At 40.2% G+C, this 25470-nt stretch overlaps 1 pseudogene; it reads right to left on the bottom strand.

The window, feature by feature from the left end:
• Window positions 1-11337: 11337 nt before the first annotated feature.
• On the bottom strand, window positions 11338-21670 carry LOC117483699 (annotated as a pseudogene).
• Between the last annotated feature and the right edge of the window lie 3800 nt (window positions 21671-25470).

Below are 25470 nucleotides of genomic sequence, written 5' to 3' on the forward strand. Positions count from 1 at the left end.
TGCCACTGATACAATGATGCTATAAATGCATATTGAAATATCCTCAAATAATGTTAGCTTGCTGTACTCTGCTGCCTTTGTTCTGTACTATACTGCACACATGATATTATTAAAGAACAGTTTAATATATTAGATTATATAAAAACTGGATCCTCTTCAGGTCAGGTTACAGCAGAAACTCTTACTTTGTGTCTGAGGGTCCAGGTTCATTACTGAAGTTTAGAGGATACTCTTTAGACCAGTCACTCTTCAGAGACAGACAGCTGGGGACTGGAGACTCTGCTCTCTGTCTGTGGAAACAACACATGTTTTAAACATCATTAGTTCATTCAGAGAGCACATTTTGACTTCTGTCTGTATGTAGATTATTTACTATCGCTGATGAAGCCAGGGATCAAGAGTTTAAACGTTGTTACTGTACTGTTACTAAGTTTCTTTACTGCGATCATTAAATAACAGGTTAGACTAGAAAAGGCATTTCCTGCTGAAAATGCGTGTGAATGCTGAAAGCTGCTCAAATGTGTTGCTGACTTTGCTGAAAATGCAGCAGAGAAAGCTGAATATCTGAATAGCTGAATGGTGACTGTAGCTGTGTAGTGATCAGTGAAAGGAGAGGGTTTCATGTGAAAAGTTTTTGTCACATCCTCGCCCTCAACAGCCTTTTTTTCAAATTCTATACTTAAATGTTTTTCTTTTTCAACCTAAGAGATGTTTTCCTACATTTTCATCAACAAATGAGTGTAGAGTTTGGGACTTATGGCAGGTTTAACATTTCTTTTTTTTTGGCGAATTTGAAGCTCTCCTCCACTCTGTTTTGAGATCAAAGCTCTCTAGACTTAACGAGCTGCACAATACACACTAATGTTAAAATCTGAAGAAGGCCTCTTTACCTTAAGATTCTAAATGAGTGCATTACAGAAACAATGAAAATATGGTCGACAATACAAAATACATTTAATATATCGCTGATGACGCCAGGGATCAAGAGTTTAAACTGTGTTACTGTACTGTTACTAAGTTTCTTTACTGCGATCATTAAAGAACAGGTTAGATGATCAGATAACATAAAAACTGAATCCTCTTCAGGGGCCTCATTTATAAAGGGATATACGCTCAAAAAATGGCGTACGCCAGTTTCTACGCAATGTTTGCAATTTATAAAATACTAACTTGACGGGAAAATGTGCGGTCCTCCACGCAAACTCTAACCCATGTGTACGCACTAAGCACACACACGGGAGAGACGAGAAACTGCGACACCGTTGGCAGAAGGAAGAATGGAGAGAAATATGTGGAAATAATACCATAAATAAAATGTTACCTCTCATTTATCAAATATGAAGAATTCATTTTCAAACATTGATTAAAGCCAATCTTAAATGATTAAACAAACGCCTGTTTGAGACTCCTCAGTGCACACAAAAACATAACTTGGAGAAATAAATAAATACGGATATGTTATTTAAAACCACCTCGAATATGTTGTGTTAATGTTATGAAATGTTTTCTCATAAATGATGCGGTAAGCAGGAGGACAGAATTACGTCTAAACTGATGCCGTTTTGCATTTCTATAGGTTGTAGATACGAGCATGGTTTTATATACTATCACGTTTAATCGTGTTTTATGCCGTTTGCCAAGACTTGATAAGTCGCTCGTAAAACACAGGAGGTATGGAAACTAAGAACACCATATATTTGGATAATTGTACAGCTGATTTAACACAACACATTTGTTTTATTTCATTTAAGTGGTGGGTAGAGTTGTTGCGGTGGCGTTGAGACACACATGGACACTGCCTCAAGTTGAAGAAACAGTACTCAAGACTGGCTATCCGCCGCAACCTTTCAGCCTGCGTGTGGTCGACTTGTGGAATGATCTGCCAGAAAGCGTTGTCACATCCAAGACGGTTAACTGTCTCAAGTCCCGCCTCGACTATTACTGGTCAAACATCACCTTCACTTTGGACTATGTGACTGTTGCCAGCATCCATAGTATATAAGAACAGTGATCTACTTATTTATGAGCGACTAAAAGGCCTTAGGCCTACTACAGCCGTATCCTATTGATTGATTGATTGATGGTGCAGTGGAGCCGCTGCGCACAGCTGATCGGCAGCTGGAACACAAACCACGTTTGTAAACAAAGCCCCAACTGTTTTACATGCATGTGCTAACCCAGCTTAATTGCACTCGGTTCGGTTTACTATCATTTCTAAAAAGGGAAGAACATTACGTTACATCTGAGGTAGGCTATCCTGTGCGTCTGGTGGCGGGCACACCTCGGTGTGCAACTAGCCTATATACGTTGCTGTGATTAAAAAAGCTTGCATGGTCTAAAATCAATTATCGATAATAACTTTTAACAGTAGTAGGCTACAACAATGTAAATTAAATAGCAATATTAATTATCATTTAATACTATGGCCACCAAACAAAATGTTTTGCCTTGTCTCTACTTCTCCGACAAGGATTTCAACTTCAGTTATTGAAGTTTCTTTTCTTGCCTTTTTTTCTGTCTTTGCCATGTTCGTTTTTGCCTGAAATCGGTTTGATGAATATTCATTATGGGCGTATCAATGACTATTTATGGGCAAATATGGGTGTGGACGGGAAGCCCGCAAAAGCTGCGCCGCATTTCGAGTTGATTGTGATTTATAAAGGGAAACAGGCGTAGGAAGTGCCGTACGCATCCCTCGCCGGTACGCAATGTTTTGTGAATCGGAAAATGTCGGTCGGAAAATTTCTGTACCTATTTTTTTGCTTTGTAAGCAACCTTCCCACGTGAATCCTACGCAAGGCGTTATAAATGAGGCCCCAGGTCAGGTTACAGCAGAAACTCTTACTTTGTGTCTGAGGGTCCAGGTTCATTACTGAAGTTTAGAGGATAGCCTTTAGACCAGTCACTCTTCAGAGACAGACAGACTGGAGACTGGAGACTCTGCTCTCTGTCTGTGGAAACAACACATGTTTTAAACATCATTAGTTCATTCAGAGAGCACATTTTGACTTCTGTCTGTATGTAGATTATTTACTATCGCTGATGACGCCAGGGATCAAGAGTTTAAACGTTGTTACTGTACTGTTACTAAGTTTCTTTACTGCGATCATTAAAGAACAGGTTAGATTATCAGATAACAGAAAAACTGGATCCTCTTCAGGTCAGGTTACAGCAGAAACTCTTACTTGTGTCTGAGGGTCCAGGTTCATTACTGAAGTTTAGAGGATGATCTTTAGACCAGTCACTCTTCAGAGACAGACAGCTGGAGACTGAAGATGTGTCCTCTTCCTCATCTTTAAAACCACTCATCTTCTCCAGTCTGAGAGATCACACACACACACACACACACACCACACACACACACACACACACACACACACACACACACACACACACACACACACACACACAACACACCACACACCACACACACACACACACACACACACACACCACACACACACACACACACACACACACACACCCACACACACACACACACACACACACACACACACACACACACACCACACACACACCACACACACCACACACACACACAACACACACACACACACACACACACACACCACCACACACACACACAACACACACACACACACCACACACACACACACACACACACACATCCACACACACACACACCCACACACACACACACACACAACACACACACACACACACACAACACACATCACACACACACCACACACACACACACACACACAACACACACAGTACTTGAGTAACATTTGAATGCAGGACTTTTACTTGTGTGAGTTCTGCGAAACAGATTTCAGGAAAACATGAACCCAATTGATCAGATGTCATACTCCTGGAGTTTCTTTAAGGATCTGTTTGTGATCAAAGACAGAAATATAACAAACCTGTGCATAAAATCATATATATGAACAAAGCTAAATGGAAGACTGCAGAGAGTCACCCCTGTTTCCTCCACTACGGTCTGGGAGCCGACAGGAAAGTTTAACACTTGGTTAAAACACATCAAATCAGTCAGACTTCAGACAGGGGCTGCTCCCCATTTTGACTGCGCTGGGCTGTCGCATGTTATGTTGCTTGATGAGTCAGAAAACAGGAAATAAAAAGGTTTACACCACTTGTAGAAGTCTCTTTGGACTCTAGGACGCTGATGTTCTGACATCCAGTAAAACAGAGTAAATAATGTGTTAGAAAGCAGATCCTGGTGTTAACACTCACCCTGTTGTCCTCCTGCTCCGTCAAGCTGTAAAATGTCTGACTTCTTCTTTTCCCTTTCAACTCCCCTTCCTGTCTGCAGCTCCTCCTCTTGATTCATAACCAGCCTTATCCGCTGAACCAGTTCACAAACAGGGACTATGTTCAGTGAGATATAAATAGAGCTAAAAACAAGCTCAACAAAGTTAATGAAATAAACATAATAATACCACAGTGTGAAAATCACCCAGTAAACATCCTGCATTCAAAACCTTACTTAAAGGTCCCCTATTATACTGTTTTACTTTCAATATATTACAGGTCCAAGATATATACAGAACATGTCTCTGAAGTGTTTGGGTGTGTTATCAGCCCGGAATAGTGGGCGGTGACGCTCCGCCTAATGGGCAACGCTCCACCTGCAAACGGACCGCAATCATTAGGCTTGTTTGAGACGAGCTGCGGCTCGCCTCGAAAGTAGACGAGAATAGCCGATCGCAGCCGGGGGAGGTCTCAAAAAGCTCGCCTGAAGTCGGACAGCTCGGGTTGCATTCGAATAGTCCATTTAGCTTAGGAACCTTCCTAACGGAGTGAAATGACCCGGAAGTCCCTCAGTGGCAGCCATGATAAGTGCCGTTCGAATTCTCTAAATTAAAAGGAAAGGAGGTTTCAAACTTCCTTTATAACCTCCTTAGCTTAGGAACCACTGGACCCTCCCTAACCGAAAGGAGAGGAGAAAATGCTGCCCCACAATGCCTTGCGGCCGCAGCATTTGCCGTCACACAACAGTCGGCCGTTCACGGAAACAACCGATTATGAACGAGAAATGATATCATGAAAGTTACGGTGCTTATTAAGCATTTTAAAACGTATGTGGTAAGTTGCCAAAGTGCTTTGTTTTGAACGTTCATCAGTATTATAATTAAAAAGAGAAATATGAACGTTAGTTTTTACTGAAATGATCAAATAAAGTCAACATTTCACAGTCTTTACTGAGCTGTGTGGGGTTTGTTCAACTTTTAAAAGATGTTTGAATGGTGATATACACAGTGATAGATGTTAAGGACTAACCGTTATAATAAATACATTTGTATTGATTTTAAGATCTTTTCATACAATCATACGTATTGGGATCATTTGTATTAATGTGGACCGGAGGGAGAGGGTGACGAGCATAAGTTTCACTTTCCTTTTTTATTTCAATTCCAACTTTGGTCATGAAGAATATGTTTCTCTGTTGTCCCCGTTCATAAAGCATAAAACAACAGCATCAGAGCACGGTGCAGAGTCTCTAGATGAGTTTACAGTAGTCCCTCGTTCTTATTAAACATCCATGTTGTAGTCCGCTGTATAGAAAACTGTAGTTTCCATAGTTTCCCCACAGCAGCAGACGCACATTTATGACGTCCGCTGGCGCATCATAAACACGTCGGATAGTGAAAGTGCAGTCGGATTCTCTAAAGTACCGCAGTCTCTTCTCCTAAATCCTTTTGAATTCTCCTATCCACTATCCCTTAACCCCATGACGTTTCACTCCGAGGTCAAGGAATAGACGATAGGGTTAGAACTTAGGAGCTGTTTTTTTGGAGTATTCGAACGCAACCTCGGAGTCGGCTTCTTCTTCTTCTTCTTCTTCTTCTTCTCTCGGTTTTTTTGGCGGATTTCAAACAACTTTAAGGTGCATACTGCCACCTCCGGAGTCGGCTTGACTCGGTTTGCATTTATAAATGCACACGGCATCTATTGCACGTCTGTCCGTCCTGGGAGAGGGATCCCTCCTCTGTTGCTCTCCCTGAGGTTTCTCCCATGTTCCTTTAAACTGTGGGTTTTTCTCTGGAAGTGTTTCCTTGTATGATGTGAAACGTAAGGACAGAGGGTGTCGTATTGTCACTGATATTCTGTACAAACTGTGAAGTCCACTGAGACAAATGTAACATTTGTGATATTGGGCTATATAAATAAACATTGATTGATTGATTGATAAAGAATGGACAAATGTGTTTAATCGTTAATGTCAGATATGTACTAAGTAAATACATTTGTTCCTGCTCAAGATTAGATTCAACTTTATTGTTATTGCACAGATTACAGGTACTGAGACAACGAAATGCAGTTTAGCTTCTAACCAGGAGTGCAACAAGCAGTAAAGTGAAAAGTAATGTACACAATCTACAGAATAAAATATAGAATGAATTGAATGATGAATAAACAGTGAGGGGTATGAATACACTATATACAAAGTAGCCTAGCCTAGTATTAACAGTGTGTTGTATGAATATGCTAAGATATATAAAGTATGACAACGGTAAGCAGTGCAAGTATAGTATACAAATATATAGATATTAATTTAATGATGATAAACATCGTGGAACAATGATGAAAAATGTGAATGGAAGTGGCGACGTAAAACTGACACAAAACAACAACACACTTTTGCCGAGCCAATGGAGAGTTTCATCTCCAGCACGGGGAAAAAACCCACCAATGAGCGCTCAGCTCGAGATACCAGCGAGTCGTTTCCCATCAAGCATTTCGCTTCCGCAGCCCGGGGAGAGAAACTGCGCCGCCTCGCCGCGCCGCGCCTCGCTCTCAAGTCTGCGGGCGTCTTTGTCCCGCGAGATTTCAACGTCTCATGTAGGCGAGCCTCCAGAGCAAGTCGGACAAAATGACTAACCATCATGCAACGCACGAGCAAGACGTTGATCGCAATTGCGCAGGTCTGCGCAGGTCTCGCTTGTCTCAAACAAGCCTAATATCAAAAAAGTCTTCCGTCCACACGCAACAGGCACCAAATCAAATCAAATCAGGTTTTATTTATATAGCATATTTAAAAGAGATTTTTGGTCGAGCCAAAGTGCTGTACATGTAATAAAAACACATTACTACAATCACAATAAAAGACAATAAATTACAACAGATATATATAAAAAATAAAAAAAAACACAAGGAAAAGTCAGGAGTCGTGCTCCGCTCTGACTAGAAGGCCAGAGAGAAGAAGTGTGTTTTTAGTGTAGATTTAAAATCCCCTAGGGTCTGGACCGACCTCACATGGAGGGGCAGAGTGTTCCAGAGCCTAGGGCCAGCTGCTGCGAAGGCTCGGTGCCCTCGGGTTTTGAGCCTGGTCTTGGGCACTACCAGCAGCAGCTGGTCAGCAGACCTTAAAGCTCTGGCTGGGGTGTAGCGCTGGAGGAGTTCAGCTATATAGGCCGGAGCCAGCCCATTTAGTGCTTTAAAAACAAATAAAAGGATTTTAAAATCAATTCTGAACCGAACTGGAAGCCAGTGTAGTGAGGCCAGAATAGGGGTGATGTGGTCACGCTTTTTGTGGCCAGTCAGCAAATGTGCAGCTGCATTTTGGACTAGCTGCAGGCGTCTAATTGAGGCCTGGTCCATACCCACATACAGAGCGTTTCTTCTGACAGCCCAGCAGCTGATCTCAAAGCACGCTCCCCTCTCCTGCAGGGGGGCGTGGTCAGCTGCAGCTCATTTGCATTAAAGCTACGTCACAGAATCAGCCCTTGCAAAAACAGGGCAGGGAAAGAGCAAATAGAGCGAAATGAGGCATGGCTAAAATGCATGAGTTTTGTATTTTGAATAGGTATTCAAAAATATATAGGTATGGCCCTACAATATATTTTTCAAATATAGCATGATAGGTCCACTTTAAGTATCAAAATACGCTCCACGTGTAATACTAATTTTTGCCACAAGAGGGGGCACAGTGTAGATATATCAATGAGAATCTGACGTCTCAGGCTCCTCCAACAGAGCAACACAATAACACAGATACAATAGTTAAAATAGTGCGAGGAGAGAGGGTCTGTAGAATCAGAACATCCCCAAACCCAGGTGTGCAAATCTTACCTGAAACCCAACAATACAAATCTGCTTTCTTTACAGATTCAGATTACATGTTTTATGAGTCTTGCACAACATAATCAATGTGAAAAGGCTCCGTGAAATAATACTACTCTTCTTCAAAAGTAGAGACTTGTTTTTTTATTTATAAATGTCTCATGTTTATTTGAGTTGTACTGACTTGGGGTCTGAATGCCTTAATGATATGTTTCCACTTCATGAATTAGCAAAAACTGTTTTAAGAAGGTATGACTTTTTGAAAAAACTGCTAAAGATGTTTGAAGAAATGAATGCAATATTTAGCTTTTTCATTATATATTATTTTATGCACAGGTTTTTTATATTTCTGTCTTTGATCACAAACAGATCCTTAAAGAAACTCCAGGAGTATGACATCTGATCAATTGGGTTCATGTTTTCCTGAAATCTGTTTTGCAGAACTCACACAAGTAAAAGTCCTGCATTCAAAATGTTACTCAAGTACTCAGATCTTGTATGTGTGTGTGTGTGTGTGTGTGTGTGTGTGTGTGTGTGTGTGTGTGTGTGTGTGTGTGTGTGTGTGTGTGTGTGTGTGTGTGTGTGTGTGTGTGTGTGTGTGTGTGTGTGTGTGTGTGTGTGTGTGTGTGTGTGTGTGTGTGTGTGTGTAGCTTTGTTGGGATTGGCTGCTGCTGCTGAGGTGGAATTTTCATGAGATTTTTAAACGTGTAATAACAAGTTTCTCCGGAGAAAATGAAGTGCGCTGTGAATCTCTGTCAGCCTCTGAGCACCAAGGGTGTGTGTGTGTGTGTGTGTGTGTGTGTGTGTGTGTGTGTGTGTGTGTGTGTGTGTGTGTGTGTGTGTGTGTGTGTGTGTGTGTGTCAGCCTCTGAGCTCTGTAGGGAAAAACACAGTGATACAAAGTTGCACTTATATAACTGAGAAGCTTGAATTTGAGTTTTAACTTCAGATACGAAAACACATGAATCAAAAATATAAAACAATATTATTACCAGAGAGTACTCAGACGTTGTATTGTACTTGGGTAAAAGTATAAGTACTCAGATCTTGTACTTGAGTAAAAGTAGAAGTACCAGAGTGTAGGAGTACTCAGTTACAGTAAAAGTCCTGTATTCAAAATGTTCCTCAAGCTAAAGTAGAACATTATAAATACATGTAGTGGACTAAAAGTACACCATTTACCTCAGAACTGTAGAGGGGTAGAAGTACTAAGTAGTATACAATGGAAATACTCAAGTAAAGTAGTGTTTATGTTCTAAAAATTGTACTTAAGTCACAGTACTTGAGTAAATGTACTTAGTTACTTTACACCACTGGTAATAATTCATATTTTAATATCACAAATGTGACAGTTTACAATCACCATAACCAAACTAAAACAGTGCTCAGTTGAATAAATACTGTATATAAAGTAAACACAAAAAAAAAAAATACCAGAACTTTTGATATGTTGTTCTGATAGATATGAACATTTTGGAGAACTTAAAGTATAATGATGAATATCTTCCAACTTTAAAAGCACCAAAGATCTGCAGCAGAAAATAACCCCTAAAACATATTGTCCAAATCTTCAGCGTCCATGAAATAGTTTACCCTTAAAAAATTAGAGAAGATATTTATTTTAGTGCGTATTTGAATGTAGTCAATACTAATGTAAACATGTTTGTGGTAAACAAGCTTTTTTACAGTAAACATTTATACAATCTTAAACATTTGTACAATGCAGTCACACAATGTAAAAGTTCCTTCATTTTTCACACGTGTTTTCAAGTCATCATTTGATCCGTAAAGCTGATTCCCGTTGTCAAAAACAATGACAAAGAAAACAAGACTCAATAACGCCTAAAACCAACATTATTTAAATTCTGTGTACTGTGTTTATAATGTTCCTGAGGTAGGTGAGAATACATCTGGTTTTAAAATAGTGATATAAAAAGATGTAGCCAGGATAAGTATCAAATAGTACCGATGGTATGTATTACTTCATCGCTTTTGTTGATGTAATACTCATCTTCGCCACAAGAGGGGAAACAACGCTTGGGGAAATTAAAGTCAGCCTCTTGTGGCCAAAATGAAAACTACAACACACAGAAAACCACTCAAACTTAGAAGTAATGGTTAGAAAATAATAAATTAAAAATGTCACCGTGCATCTTTGTTTCCCTGCCAATGTTTTTACAGATTACAAATAAAATAGGGAGCTGAATAAATAATAAAATGTGTTTTTAACGGATTCTTTTTAATTTAGGAACTGAAATATGTATTTATATTTATTCCATTCACCTGTAAACTTTTCCCCTGTGATGTTTGTAGAGATTTATTTTTTTAAAACAGAACTAAGACACATATTCCCTTTCTTTTCACCTCTTCTTATCTCATAAACACAGGAGAGAAAACCATTTGGATCAGACTTAGAAAACAGAAAAATAAAACTGTCCTCTCAGTGCTTTAATAACTGTAATCACTGAAACTGTGATGTGATGGAGAAGTTGTGTCCAGTCTCACAGACCATAATATGTTTTTTAACATATCCTTAAAATAGTTTAAATAAGTTATAAATATATATAAAAGCACTATTTCTTGCTGTTTTAATGAAAATAAAAACAACGTCTGCCCCATTTACACCAAAGCAAACTCCTCGTATGTGTAATAATAATACTAATAATAATATTAATTCATTCTATTTAGAGGCGCCTCTCAAAGCACTCAAGGACACCTTACAATTCATAGAATGAGGTTTAAGACAGTACAAAAGGACGTGACAGGGGACATGTAGCACTGCAGTGAGGAGGCTGATCTGAACAGGTGGGAGGAGGGACTTGAATGTGGTGACTGTGTAAACCTGTACTTGGTAATAAAACTGGTTCTGGTTCTGGTTCAGATCTGGACCAGCGAGCGGGCTCTTAACTAAAAGTCATAATGTAGTATGTAAATAGAGAGGAGAAAAATGTCATATATGTCATATAGTGTACAATGTTGAAAATACCAACAAGAAAACACATGGTACGGTAAAAAATTAATCTAAAGTCAATCATCTTCTGTAATTACTTCTATTTAAATGACACATACTTTATTATTCTTTGAGGTCATATTTAATGTTGGCATTTCAGAGTCTTGCTGATTAAATGTTGATGTTATTGTTTGCAGTGGTAAAATACATGTATTACGATCAACGTCCAGAGATATAACTGCACATGTTGTATTTGGTGTCAAATGGGTGAATAATCATTTTTACACTACTGCAAAATAAATGTCGCACAGTCCTGAGTTTTGTGTTTGTTTTTAAGTAAACATTTAATAATTAATAAAGTTTATGAAGCTCTTGATTGTACAGTAAAGTCACAATTCTATAAGAGAAAACTGGCTGGATTAAATCTAACAAAACTCTAAACACATTTTCAGCTCTGCACACAATCTGCAATTCAACTCTGCACTTTCTAAAACACTGCACACGGTTCTCTGAGTAACACACAGAGATCTGACACATTCACCTGTCAGCCATTTTCAACACACTGCCATTAAACATGCTACACATATGAGCCAATGAACAGATACACATGCCAGCTGACCGTTAACGCCTGGCTGCTTTACTGCTGACTCATCATTCAGGATATAAGTACAAGAAGTGGGATATTTATTTTTAAAATGTGTTTTTTATCACAGAGCTGAGAAAATAATATTAACTCTTAAAGTTACATGAAAAAAATAATCAAATATCCTGTTTATGAAATACACAAGAAAAGAAAGGAGATTGAAGTCGTTAATTCATGAGAAAAGCACTCAGATAGAAAGTCAGAAATATTTGTTTAAAATAAATGTAAATAAAATGTCCAAAGAAAGTATTCAGAGTAATTCTTATTACAGTTTTATAATTGTTTTATATATTCCTCAAATGACCTGCTTTGACTGCAGCTTGAGAAACTTCTGGATTCAGTCTGAAAGCATCCTTTTTTAACTTTCAACATGATCTTTAATAATGTTGTAGTTTAGTTTAACTCTGAGAGGTGGACTGGCTGGACTCCTCACTGGGACTCTGGTTCTGGACCAGCTTGCAGGGTCCAGGAGTTCTTGGAGAGAAGGAGCGCTTCCTGCCGCAGGACTCGGGGGATGGGAGTTCCTGAACATGGAGAAACAGCTTCAGTTCTTATGCTCCAAATATCTGGAACAAAGTCACAGAAAGAATGTGTCTGCAGCTCAGAGAGTCCTGCTGGGAACCCACACATGTTGAGGAGCCCAAAGTGTGATGAGAGAAATGTACAGTACGGGTCCCCAGCACATAGAAGCTGCCGGATGCTAACCTGCATATGTTGGGAGAGCTTTACAGACCAGGAGAGGAACTAAGTACATTTACTCAAGGACTGTACTTTTACATTACATGTTATTTGTTAGACGCTTTTATCCAAAGCGACTAACATACTCAATACTGTGGACAATCCCCACAGGAGCCATTTGGGGTGAAGTGTCTCAGGGACACAACGACATGCTGACTGCAGTGGGGTTTGAACCTGTGCTCCCTTGATCCGAACACCAACGCTCTAGCCACTGCGCCACACGCCTCCACACTTAAGTACAATGTTGAGGTACTTGTACCTTTCCTGAGTATTTCCATTTTATGCTACTTTGTACTTCTACTCCTCTACAGTTCAGAGGTACATGGTGTACTTTTACTCCACTACATGTATTTAATACCTGATATGATCAATAATTATAAAACTTATCTTAAACTTATATTATTCTGAAATGGACCAATCTGCACAATGACTACTTTTGGTACTTTAACTATATTTTGATGCTAATACTTTTCTACTTGTATTGAGTAACATTTGAATGCAGGCCTTTTACTGTAACAGAGTATTCCTACACTCTTGTACTTCTACTTTTACTCAAGTACAAGGTCTGAGTGCTTCTACTTTGACTCAAGTATATTTTGATGGTAATACTGTAACGGACTGGTTATAATGTTGATGTTTTCATGTGTTTTATTCTTCAGAGTTTATTTACATTTTACAGAGTGTCAGTGAACGCGTCACTGTTTTGATAGACAGTTGTTGTGAAGAGAAACAGCCAAAATGATGAAGAGAGAGAAACAAGAGTGTTGTTTTCCTCTCAGGACATGCTCCATGAAAGAGTTTCATATCTGGATGAATGGAGGATATTCAGTACTCACAGTTCTTCTGGATCTTGGCTCTGATCGTCTCATCCTCTCTGATCCTGTAGGGATGAACACAATCCAACAGTTATGGATCCAGTTTAAAATAAGTGTTTGTTCTTTGAGTCAGCTTCAGAGTCCTGACTGATCTCATGCTTTACATCCCATCATATCTTCTCTGCAAACACTACGACTGACTGCCACAGCTCTCAGCTGCATTACAGGAAGTAACAGTCATTAGTCAAGGAGCTAAAAACATCCCATCAAAAACAGACTACCTTTTCCACTCTTCTGTCAAATCCCATATGTCTGGTGGAAAGTTGATTACTTACTAAATGTGGCTTTGCATTTTCAGCTGGCCTTCTATAGTTGATGGAAGAATGAAAGAGCCTGCAGTCAGTGGGTAACATCACTGATCTGTTGTGATTCCCCAGTGAGAGAAACACCTCCCTGTGTTTCATACAATACTGCTGAACCAGCAGAGACCCCTTACTGACCTGAGGGTCTCCAGTCTGCAGTCTGGGCTCTCCAGAAGATCTCTCAGCAGCTCCACTCCTGAATCCTGCAGATCGTTGCCTCTCAGGTTCAGATCTCTCAGATGGAGGTTGGACTTCAGAGCTGAGATCAGAGCAGAACAGCTGATCTCTGACAAACTGCAGTCCCTCAGTCTGAATAAAGAAAACATGATGAGGATACAAATCAGTTTATAATCCAATCAGATGTTACTCAACAACAACAATTATACTCACTTACTTACTTTAATAATATCATTGTGTGATTCTTATTGCTAATGTTTATCTATATTTACTACTTCTCACTCTTCTTAGCTAAGTCCTTATGAAGAAGATGTGTTGCAGTGTTGTTAGTGACTCTCTATGTGCACCAACAGTATGACCTTCACCTCAGGTGAACTGAGGACTTCCTGATACGGCCTCCCTAACTCCCTAACTCCCAGAATGCTCCTTCATGATCACCAAGCTTCACCCCTCCCTTTCTCCTCTCTCGAGCCTCATCTCAATACCCATCCTCGACTCCTCCTTTCCCTCACTCACGTCCCTTCCTTGCGTCTTAGCTCCGCCTCCGTAAGATGCGAGGAGGAGACACGAGGAGGAGACGCAAGGACAGAGGAGTCCTCAGGTATTAATTGGGATGTCCTCGTTCACTCAAACGTCACTCTTAAACGACGTCTGTTAATGATGACATGTGCACAGCTGTATGACCCTCTCATCGGGCTTAACTGAATAACCTTTAGAACCGGCCCATTTGTTGTTAAATATTTATTTAAATTATGAATCTTTCTCTTGTTAGTCAAGGAATTCAATGTATGATGGTTGGTCCTGCTTTTGTGTTACGTTTTGGTGTCAAATGTACATTTAAATAAAATTATATTGATAGTAATGTGAAAGCCTTTACTCTGAACATGTGTGTCCTGTAGATCCCCACATTCAGGACTGTGCATTTTAAATAATTTAACTACTCAATATTTTAACACAAAGCAAAACAAATAATTGTTATTTATCAAGATCTAGCCATTTATGAAATAGCTTTCTTAATAGCTATGTTTTAGTGACGTTCAAGATCATTAAACATGACTTAAATTGTTAGTATAACCTTAAGAAATGAATTGCACATAATAATTCCCACGGAGCTGTGAGCACTTAGACATTTATGTGACGCTTTCCCACTCATTCTTCCAGTTCTCCGTTTTCCTCTCTTGAAATCGACCAGCTGTGAAGGTGGGGGCGGGGCTTTTATACGCGAGTAGTGAAAACACTTCTGCGTAGTCTGCTCTCGTGTATCCTCCCTTTCGTCTCCTCCCGCACCCCTCCTCCCTCACCCCTCCTCCCGCACCCCTCCTCCCTCACCCCTCCTCCCTCACCCCTCAATAAAACGTCCTTCAAAATGGCGTGTCTTGATCGATTTCCGGGTCAAGTCCCGGAGGAGGGGAAGAGAGGAGTTGAGGAGGGGTATTGAGACGAGGCTTCTGTGTTTAAATATGCAACTCAAACTCTACTCTTCCTCTTCCTCTCTGCAGACTGTATGCTCTCTGTGTGACTGACTGAACTTTCTTGCAATAAATAAAATACCACAAAGACAGCTCAATGATTTGATTCTCTCTCCACATTTGATGAATACATTCCCATCACAATGTAAAACTAAAATGACTTCAGATGACCTTTATTCAGACGTTATCGTTTACTAAATATTAAATACATAGATTTACTTTTCACAACTAACATCTATTACAGTTACTTTAAGAAACACTAAACATGTATGTCTGCAGTTCTTACTTCTTACTCTTAAAAATGAAATATGAATAAAAGGACATTTACAACTTGATGGATGTAAGTTATTAATGAATATAAATGAGGTTAAATTTCAAAGTGAACATGTGAGATCTCCAGCAGTAACAGAGAGTCAGTGAACTGACCTGAGAGTCTCCAGTCTGCAGTCTGGACTCTCCAGAAGATCTCTCAGCAGCTCCACTCTTGAATCCAGCAGATCGTTCTGACTCAGGTCCAGATCTCTCAGATGGATGTTGGACTTCAGAGCTGAGATCAGAGAAGACCAGCTGATCTCTGACATCCAGCAGCCCTTCAGTCTGAATAAAGAAAACATGATGTCACTTTAGAAAACAATGTTCCTGTTTGAAATAACTCCAGGTTTAATAATCTGTTCAGAGTGAAACAGGGTTTTAATGTCAGAGATGATGCAGAAACAATCCACTGATAATCTGGAACTTTAACTTTGATCAGATGTTGAACAAGTCCTTCATCTCCCTCACAGCTCATCAGTACTGACAGCTTCTCCACTGACTCATGGAGCACAGAGTGAGTCTGTGGAAGCTCAAACACTCTCCCTCACACATTCACCTTCTCTTTGTTACTCTGATCAATATTCAGTCATTAGCAAAAACAGAAAGAATAAAAATAACATTGTATTTGTTCAAATTCAGAAAATCATAAACACAAACAGATCAATATGAACTGCAGTCAGTGAACTGACCTGAGAGCCTCCAGTCTGCAGTTTGGACTCTTTAGTCCAGAACTCAGACGCTCCACTCCTGAATCATCCAGAGTGATCTGACTCAGGTCCAGATCTCTCAGATGAGAGGGGTCAGACCTCAGAGCTGAGGCCACGACTTCACAGTGAGTCTCTGAGAGCCAACAGTCAGTAAGTCTATAATAAAACATATATTACAACATGTGTTAAAAAGAGGAAACATTATATTAACATCAAGCATTTGATGAAAAAATATTTGACATGTTCTGATAGACATTTGCTGTTAGTCCATTTAATATAATATATAATAATATATGATAATAGAGTGTAATGAGTTGTCAGTGTGATCTGATCACATGTCTGTGCTCCTGCTGTCACTGACTGTTACCAAAAGAAACAGAAATTAAATGAATCACTTGACAATATTAGAGATGTACATATTTAAATGTTAGTTCATATGTGGATGTGAATGATGGATGAAGGATGCTTTGGCTTCTCTGAGCATCTGAACATTTATTGTGCACACAAACACAATTAACAAACCAATAAAGTTTCAATATGTTCAACTTGATAGCATCAGATGTTCCCAGTATATCAGCATTAACACATAACTCTGTTATTGGTGGGAAATGATATAGATCTGATTTTAAACTCTAACACATTGTGATGAAAACGTGTTTAATGATAAAGAAACTACTAGAAAGTAATAATTAAAAAAAGGGTTGTTGCTTCACTTAAGGTTTGGAGGGAAGTCTGTCGTAATCAAAAACGATATGAAGATGTAATCTTCTTGAAAGAGGAACTGATCAAGACTTCCCTCCTCACAAACTGAACAAAGACCACCACATGTTGAAACTATGGGCTTCTAAGGGCTTGAGGACATTTGGACAAATGTTCGGTGATAAAGACGTGAAGTCCTTTGAACAGCTTTCGTTACAATATGATTTACTCAAATACCATTTATTCACATTCTTCCAAGTGAGGAGTTATCTTTCCGGCATTTAAAAAAAGAGATCTTTTCAAGACATCAAGTCATTAATAAAATACATGCTTACAGTTTATGACCCTGGAGTGGAAACAACATTTCTAACTCAGATGGTTCAAATATTACATTAAGAAATCAAGATGAACACAGTATTATTAATGTAACAAAGAAATGGGGAAATGAATGATCCTGCAATATGCCAGAAGCAGATTGGGAACAAATGTGCAGAAACATTCAGAACACAACCAACTCAAACTACTGGAAAGAAAACACATGAAGCTTTTAACTCCATCCTTTAAGACACCCCAGATTCAAAGTGAACACAAACAAACCCTCACTTCAAAATGCTGGAGAGAATGCGCTGAGCAGAAACCAGACACATATATTCTGGGCCTGTGATGTGTTGGGAGACTTCTGGGAAACAGTTTGAAGAGAAATGTCCAATATCTTGTTCTCTCAACAAAAACCCATTGTCCCTATCACTGGGGAAACACCAGAGGAGATACAGAAAGATTCCTATCTATTTCTGGTCATTAGAAAAGCCATCATCAAACTAATGATGAGGAATTGTCTAAAAGATAATAACTAAACTCACAATGGAATAACTTAGTAGATGAAATCTATGTAACGGAGAAAACAACTAGATTAGAAACCAAATGCATATCTTTGAGGAAAGGTGGGAGGAATGGGTCAGGATAGAACAATACAGTGAATATAATTAATGTATACCTGAGTATTCATAATGTATTCATAATGTATCCATTCTTTCATTTGTAATATTATTAATACTATTATTTTATTATTTCTTTTCTGATTTCTCATCTGTTATGTAGTTCATCTTGTACTTAGATGTGTTTATTTGGTTATGTATGCTTTGTGAATATTTTCTTAAAAAGCAAAGAAAAAAGCAAAGAAAGTAATAATAACATGTTTCTGTGATAACTGTAAGTCCTGCTGTGTGGTGTGATCACATGCTGAGAAACCTCTCAAGTCCTTCATGTGTTTGACATGTCGCCTCCATCACTCAATATGAAGAGAGGAACGCTTCAGTTTAACTATTATTATAAATAAATAGAAGAACAGTGTTGGGTTTATTTTGCTCTCAGTATTTAAACAGCAGAAATGTTATAGTGTTTATTTGAATAATTAAACTCCTGATCCACATTAGTTTATAAAGTTAATCACATCTGGACTTACTTGAACTTCCTGCAGTTCCTCACAGCTGGAATCAGTCTCAGTCGTCCCTCCCGTGATGTGTTGTACTGATCCAGGTCCAACTCATCCAGAACCTCCTCTGACATCTGCAGCATGTAGGCCAGAGCAGAGCAGTGGATCTCAGAGAGTTCCTTCTCTGATCTGTTCTCTGACTTCAGGAACTCTGTGATCTCCTGATGTACTGAGTGGTCCTTCATCTCTGTCAGACAGTGGAAGATGTTGATGCTCCTGTCAGGAGAGATAAAAGCACTTCTCATCTCCTTCAGGTTGCTGATGGCTCTCTGGATGGTTTCTGGTCTGTTGTCTGTGCGACCCAGCAGGCCTCCTAACAGTCTCTGGTTGGACTCCAGAGAGAGGCCGTGGAGAAAGCGGACAAACAGGTCCAGGTGGCCATTTTTACTATAGAGGGATTTCTCCATGACTCTCTTCAGGAAGTCATCCAGGGATGGGTAATCCTGATCTCTGCTGTTGTTAAAGTCTCCCTGCAGGAAGTCCTGCAGTACCTCTGTGTTCCTGTTGGTGTAACAGTGCAACAAGTAGACTGCAGCCAGAAACTCCTGAATGCTCAGATGAACAAAGCAGTAGACTGTTTTCTCAAAGATCACTCTCTCTCTTTTGAAGATCTGTGTACAAACTCCTGAGTGCACCAAGGCCTCGGTGACATCAAGACCACAGCGCTCCAGGTCTTCTTGGTAGAACATGATGTCTCCTTTCTCCAGATGTTCAAACGCCAGCCTCCCCAGCTTCAGAAGAACCTTCCTGTCAGCCTCCGTCAGCTGCTGTGGACTCGTCTCATGTCCCTCTTCATACTTCTGCTTCTTCCTCTTGGTCTGGACCAGCAGGAAGTGTGAGTACATGTCAGTGAGGGTCTGTGGCAGCTCTCCTCTCTGGTCTGTAGTCAACATGTGGTCCAGAACTGCAGCAGTGATCCAGCAGAAGACTGGGATCAGACACATGATGTGGAGGCTCCTGGAGCTCTTGATGTGAGAGATGATTCTGCTGGACAGGTCTTCATCACTCCATCTCCTCCTGAAGTACTCCTCCTTCTGGGCGTCAGTGAAGCCTCGTACTTCTGTTACCCTGTCCACACACTCAGGAGGGATCTGATTGGCCGCTGCAGGTCTGGAAGTTATCCAGACGAGAGCCGAGGGAAGCAGCTTCCCCCTGATGAGGTTTGTCAGCAGCACGTTGACTGAGGACTGCTGAGAGACATCAGACACAACCTCATTGTTTCTGAAGTCCAGAGAAAGTCTGCTTTCATCCAGGCCGTCAAAGATGAGCAGCACTTTGCAGACAGCCAGCTGCTCTGCTGTGACCTTCTGTAAGGTTGGATGGAAAACATGGAGCAGCCTGAGAAGACTGTACTGCTCTCCTTTGATCAGGTTCAGCTCCCTGAAGGAGAGCGGGATCACCAGACTGACATCTTGGTTTCCCAAACCCTCGGCCCAGTCCAGAGTGAACTTCTGCACTGAGAAGGTTTTTCCAACTCCAGCGACTCCGTTGGTCAGGACCGCTCTGATGAGAGTCTGTTGGTCAGGTAAGGCTTTAAAGATGTCCTGGCACTTGATTGGAGTGTCATGGAGGGGCTTCTTCTTGGAAGCTGTCTCCAGCTGCCTCACCTCATGTTGGGTATTAACCTCTTCACTCTGGCCTTGTGTGATGTAGAGCTCAGTGAAGATCCTGTTGAGGAGGGTTTCACTTTGATCAGTTCCTTCAGTCACACGTTCACATCTCCTCCTCAGACTGAGCCTATGTTCATCTAAAACCTCCTGCAGACCACTATCTGCTGGAAGAGAAGGAAACATGAGAGAATGAGGGAAATGCTCTGAGAATCTAATTATAACAATAAAACAACAAAAACCAGACTGAGTTTAAATGTTTTATAAACAGCTTACTGTCTGTGCTCTACAACAGTATACCTGTTCAAACACACATGAACCAGGAAGAGGAATAAGACGCTGCATGTGTTCGGCCTCTTACCTCGTACAGAGCTGGTCTGACTGGCTGTCTGCAGTCCAGCTCTGGTTCTGGATCTTTCTCCACACTGAGGACAGGAGGGGTCTCCTGATGGAGGTCTCTGCTCCCAGTATGAGGTGATGCACTGTCTGCAGAACCAGTGTCCACAGCTGGTAGAGACTGGATCCTTCAGGACGTCCTGACACAGAGCACAGCTGGACAGCTGCTCCTCCACAGGAACACCACTCTTCCTCTTCCCTCTGTGGAGATGAACACATCCTTTACAGCACGTCACATTAGTGGAGCTGATTCTCACCAATGGGCAGAGCGTCACAAACTTCACTCTCAAGATGAAATGTGTCACGCTGCACGAATACGCAGGTGACATGAATTTCACCTCTTCACTTTCTTGGTGTCTCCAGGCACGGATCTGGGTCTTTGCATTGACTCTACATGTAATCACACAAAGCTCTGTTATATCTGCTAATGCTAAACACAACCAGCTCACCAGGTTATCACTATCATTAATAAACATCTTTAAAATACATATCATAAACATGCACAAGTAGTAAATAATGTTCTGGACGATATATTTAGTTTTTAGTGAATATTTATCAATATCTTTGCCATTTAAAACCTTTTGATGCCACTGATACAATGATGCTATAAATGCATATTGAAATATCCTCAAATAATGTTAGCTTGCTGAACTCTGCTGCCTTTGTTCTGTACTATACTGCACACATGATATAATTAAAGAACAGTTTAATATATTAGATTATATAAAAACTGGATCCTCTTCAGGTCAGGTTACAGCAGAAACTCTTACTTTGTGTCTGAGGGTCCAGGTTCATTACTGAAGCAGAGAGGTTGATCTCTAGACCAGTCACTCTTCAGAGACAGACAGCTGGGGACTGGAGACTCTGCTCTCTGTCTGTGGAAACAACACATGTTTTAAACATCATTAGTTCATTCAGAGAGCACATTTTGACTTCTGTCTGTATGTAGATTATTTACTATCGCTGATGACGCCAGGGATCAAGAGTTTAAACGTTGTTACTGTACTGTTACTAAGTTTCTTTACTGCGATCATTAAAGAACAGGTTAGATGATCAGATAACATAAAAACTGGATCCTCTTCAGGTCAGGTTACAGCAGAAACTCTTACTTTGTGTCTGAGGGTCCAGGTTCATTACTGAAGTCTGGAGGTTTATCTCTAGACCAGTCACTCTTCAGAGACAGACAGCTGGAGACTGAAGATGTGTCCTCTTCCTCATCTTTAAAACCACTCATCTTCTCCAGTCTGAGAGATAAACCAGTAACACTGAAGACGAACACACACACACACACACACACACACACACACACACACACACACACACACACACACACACACACACACACACACACTTGTTTCAATCATAACCATCATAATAATAAACTTGTGTTATGATATTAGGGTCATGCAGAGTCAGGCAGCTGTCCCTTTAAGAGAGAGAGAGAGAGGGGGGGGGGGGGGGTTGGCGTGTGCATGTGTGTGTGCATGGTAGAGCGGGAAGAGTGAGCGAGCGGTGGTGTGTGTTTTTGATTAGAGATGGCAAATCCGGATCATTTTACGGACTCAGGGTCTTCTGAGTCAGTCATTGAAGAGATCCGGATCATACGAGTCATTTGAGTCATATGAGTCAGCATCACCAAGACCGTAGAAATCCTATCGGTGAAACCGAAAAGTTGATGCATTTTACGAGCATATTATTATTCCATATATTTTGAATATATATATATATTTGTATATATATATATATATAATATCTGCATGTATATTTTCTATTTCGACATGTATATTTTATTTTTATTTCTATTCTTGTATATTTTGTAGTTTTGTTTTATTGTAAAATGCCTTTTATGCTGCTGTAACAACAATTTCCCAATTTGGGATCAATAAAGTACTATCTATCTATCTATCTATTAAACTGACGTTATATTAACCTCCGCTACAAGGTGTATTTTGCTTTAATAAAAAATGTTGATCACAAAAAAAAGGGTTATTTTGCGATTTGGCGAATCTGAGTCTGCTGTGGACTCGTGCATGAGGACGAGTCTGCTGGATCTCTGGATCTACTGCTATATGGTTACGGCTCCGAGCCCGCACAAGTCTGATCTGCTGTGTGTTGCACAGCGAGTCAGGATTTGCGAATCTGCGAATCTGCGAATCTGCTGTTGGAGCCGTCGGCTCCTCTGAGTCCCCACGAGTCTGCAGGAAGTTTCACTGATCCGCGTCCCCTCCCCTGAGCCAAACGATCACTTCTGGCAGCTATCCTGTATACTTGCTAAAGGGTAGGCAGATGGACTGAGGTACGTTGTAATGTGATTTTACATGTTATAAAGAGAGTAGCGAGTGACGCAATTTATAGTTTTAATTTGTACGTCACACCAAGTGTGGGACTCAAGGACTCGGGTTAATGGAGAGGGGTGACTCGTCACGACCAGCTCATTTCTAGGATCCGGGTTAATGATCCGGATGAATCAGGACTCGCCCATCTCTAGTGTTTATGAAGTGAACGAAGCAGCAGCAAAGGTCTGTCGAGTGTCTTCAAAGTTAGACCTGTAACAAAGACCTTAATAAATGCAACGGCCTCCCAAAGAAGAGCTCGCCTGTCTGCCTTATTGAAAAGTGGGTTATTGAACCCGAAGTTTGTTGCTTCGGCCCTGGAAGACTGCAGAGAGTCACATGTTATGTTGCTTTGATGAATCATAACACAGGAAATAAAAAAAGTTGAAAGCACTTGTAGAAGTCTCATTGGACTCTAGGACGCTGATGTTCTGACATCCAGTATAACAGAGTAAATAATGTGTTAGAAAGCAGATCCTGGTGTTAACACTCACCCTGTTGTCCTCCTTCATAAGATTGTTCCCTATTATATATATATATATGTTTCTGGATTAATAACCCAGCTGCATTGATCGCATATATTGCTGTATTTTCCCAGAATACAGAATGTATGCCTCTGCATGTTGAGGTTACAACCACATTAACATTTACTCTTCACAATTAACTGAAGACAAACACAACTGAGTTAAAATTATAGTTAGTGTTGGGGAAATATTTTCCAAGGCCCATAGCTTTGACCCAGTGTATCAGTTCATACTGTCCTGACTGAGCGCAGGCACCTGTAACCTTGGCTGCTGTGCTCTCAGTGTGTTGCCTCCCTGTTCCTGCCTGTTGGCGTCAGCTGATAGAGGTGTTATGATTCTATCTTGTTATCCACAATGTTGATTATTCTCTCTGAACTAGCTAAATACACGGGTCTGGGGTAGAGTTCTTCAGAATTGATTGTGGCGTCTCAACCGTGTGGTCAAACCGTGGCCCGTGACATGTCTTGTGAATTCTCCTGCCGAAACTCCAAATAGACCGTCAGTGTTTGCCATCAAAGCTCCAGCTCTCCTCGTGTCTCCTTTGAGTCCTGACTCCTCCATTGCTACAGACGTCTCCCCCACAGTTAGATCAAGAGGGTAATAGACCTTTTTTTAATTGATTTCTAATCATTTCAACCCACCATTGAGCGCTGTTAAAAGCAACAAATGAAACATCAGATACAAAGAGAACCATTGATGTCTGAGCTGGACTGATCCATTTTCTGAAGGCTTAATATTTCTCAAATATACTGAATACACAGAAAACAAAAAAAGGCTAAATTTAATCAAATGTTTGGATGTCTAAATGTCCTCCAATTCTGGAATGATCCAAATAAAAAGTGAGTCAAGCTCCAGCAAGAGGACAATATTGAAATGTTATCAGATTCACCAGCTAGCTAGCAGTTAGCATGAATTAGCATTGCTAGTGTAACCCTTTATGTAGCCTTACCCTGCTGGTAGGCGATCTGTAATGCTAACGATGGAACAGTACTTGAGTAAATGTACTTTACTTCCCACCTCTGCTATAATATATATTGATATATATATACTACTATATTATAACACAACCAAGTCTCAACTATGTCTTATACCCCACAATATATCATAATTTACAATATTTACGTAAACTTGTTTTACCTCTAAATGCTCTTCCATCATTTTTATTTTTATTCTATATTTATCTTATTTTATTTTACTTCACCTGCGTTTTTCTCCGTCCGGTTGCAATAACTGGATTTCCTCCTCGTGGATCTAATGAAGGTGCATCTTGATGTTATCCAACGTGAAGGTTACAAATAAATAAATACACAACAATAAGAAATGATTAATAAAAACAGGGTTTATTTAATTCACCTGACAGATAATTACAAAACAAAACCATCAAACTTCTGTTTTCCCTTCAGTCTGAACTTTAAATGTGCTTTGCAGAATGAAATGACTGCCAACAGATATCTTATTATTATAACTTATTTTCTGTTAGCTTACAATATAACATGTTGTTCTTTCTTATTGGACAAAACAGAAACACACATTTTAAAAGGTCCCCTATTATGCAAAATCCACTTCTTCATGTCTCTTCTACATCAAACATGTGTCCCCTCTTCTTCATGTCTTCTTCTACATCACCATGTGTCCCTCTTCTTCATGTCTCTTCTTCATCAACATGTGTCCCCACTTCTTCATGTCTCTTCTACATCAACATGTGTCCCCTCTTCTTCATGTCTCTTCTACATCAACATGTGGTCCCCTCTTCTTCATGTCTCTTCTACATCAACATGTGTCCCCTCTTCTTCATGTCTCTTCTACATCAACATGTGTCCCCTCTTCTTCATGTCTCTTCTTCATCAACATGTGTCCCCACTTCTTCATGTCTCTTCTACATCAACATGTGTCCCCTCTTCTTCATGTCTCTTCTTCATCAACATGTGTCCCCACTTCTTCATGTCTCTTCTACATCAACATGTGTCCCCTCTTCTTCATGTCTCTTCTTCATCAACATGTGTCCCCTCTTCTTCATGTCTCTTCTACATCAACATGTGTCCCCTCTTCTTCATGTCTCTTCTACATCACCATGTGTCCCCTCTGTGTAAAGAGATTCTAACGATGTTTTGTCTAGTGTAACCATTAGCCAATCACCAACCAAGGTAACCCCCCCCCCCCCCCCCCCTTATCACCTG

The sequence above is a fragment of the Trematomus bernacchii genome, unplaced genomic scaffold, assembly GCF_902827165.1.
Source record: "Trematomus bernacchii unplaced genomic scaffold, fTreBer1.1, whole genome shotgun sequence".
Classification (NCBI taxonomy): Eukaryota; Metazoa; Chordata; class Actinopteri; order Perciformes; family Nototheniidae; genus Trematomus; species Trematomus bernacchii.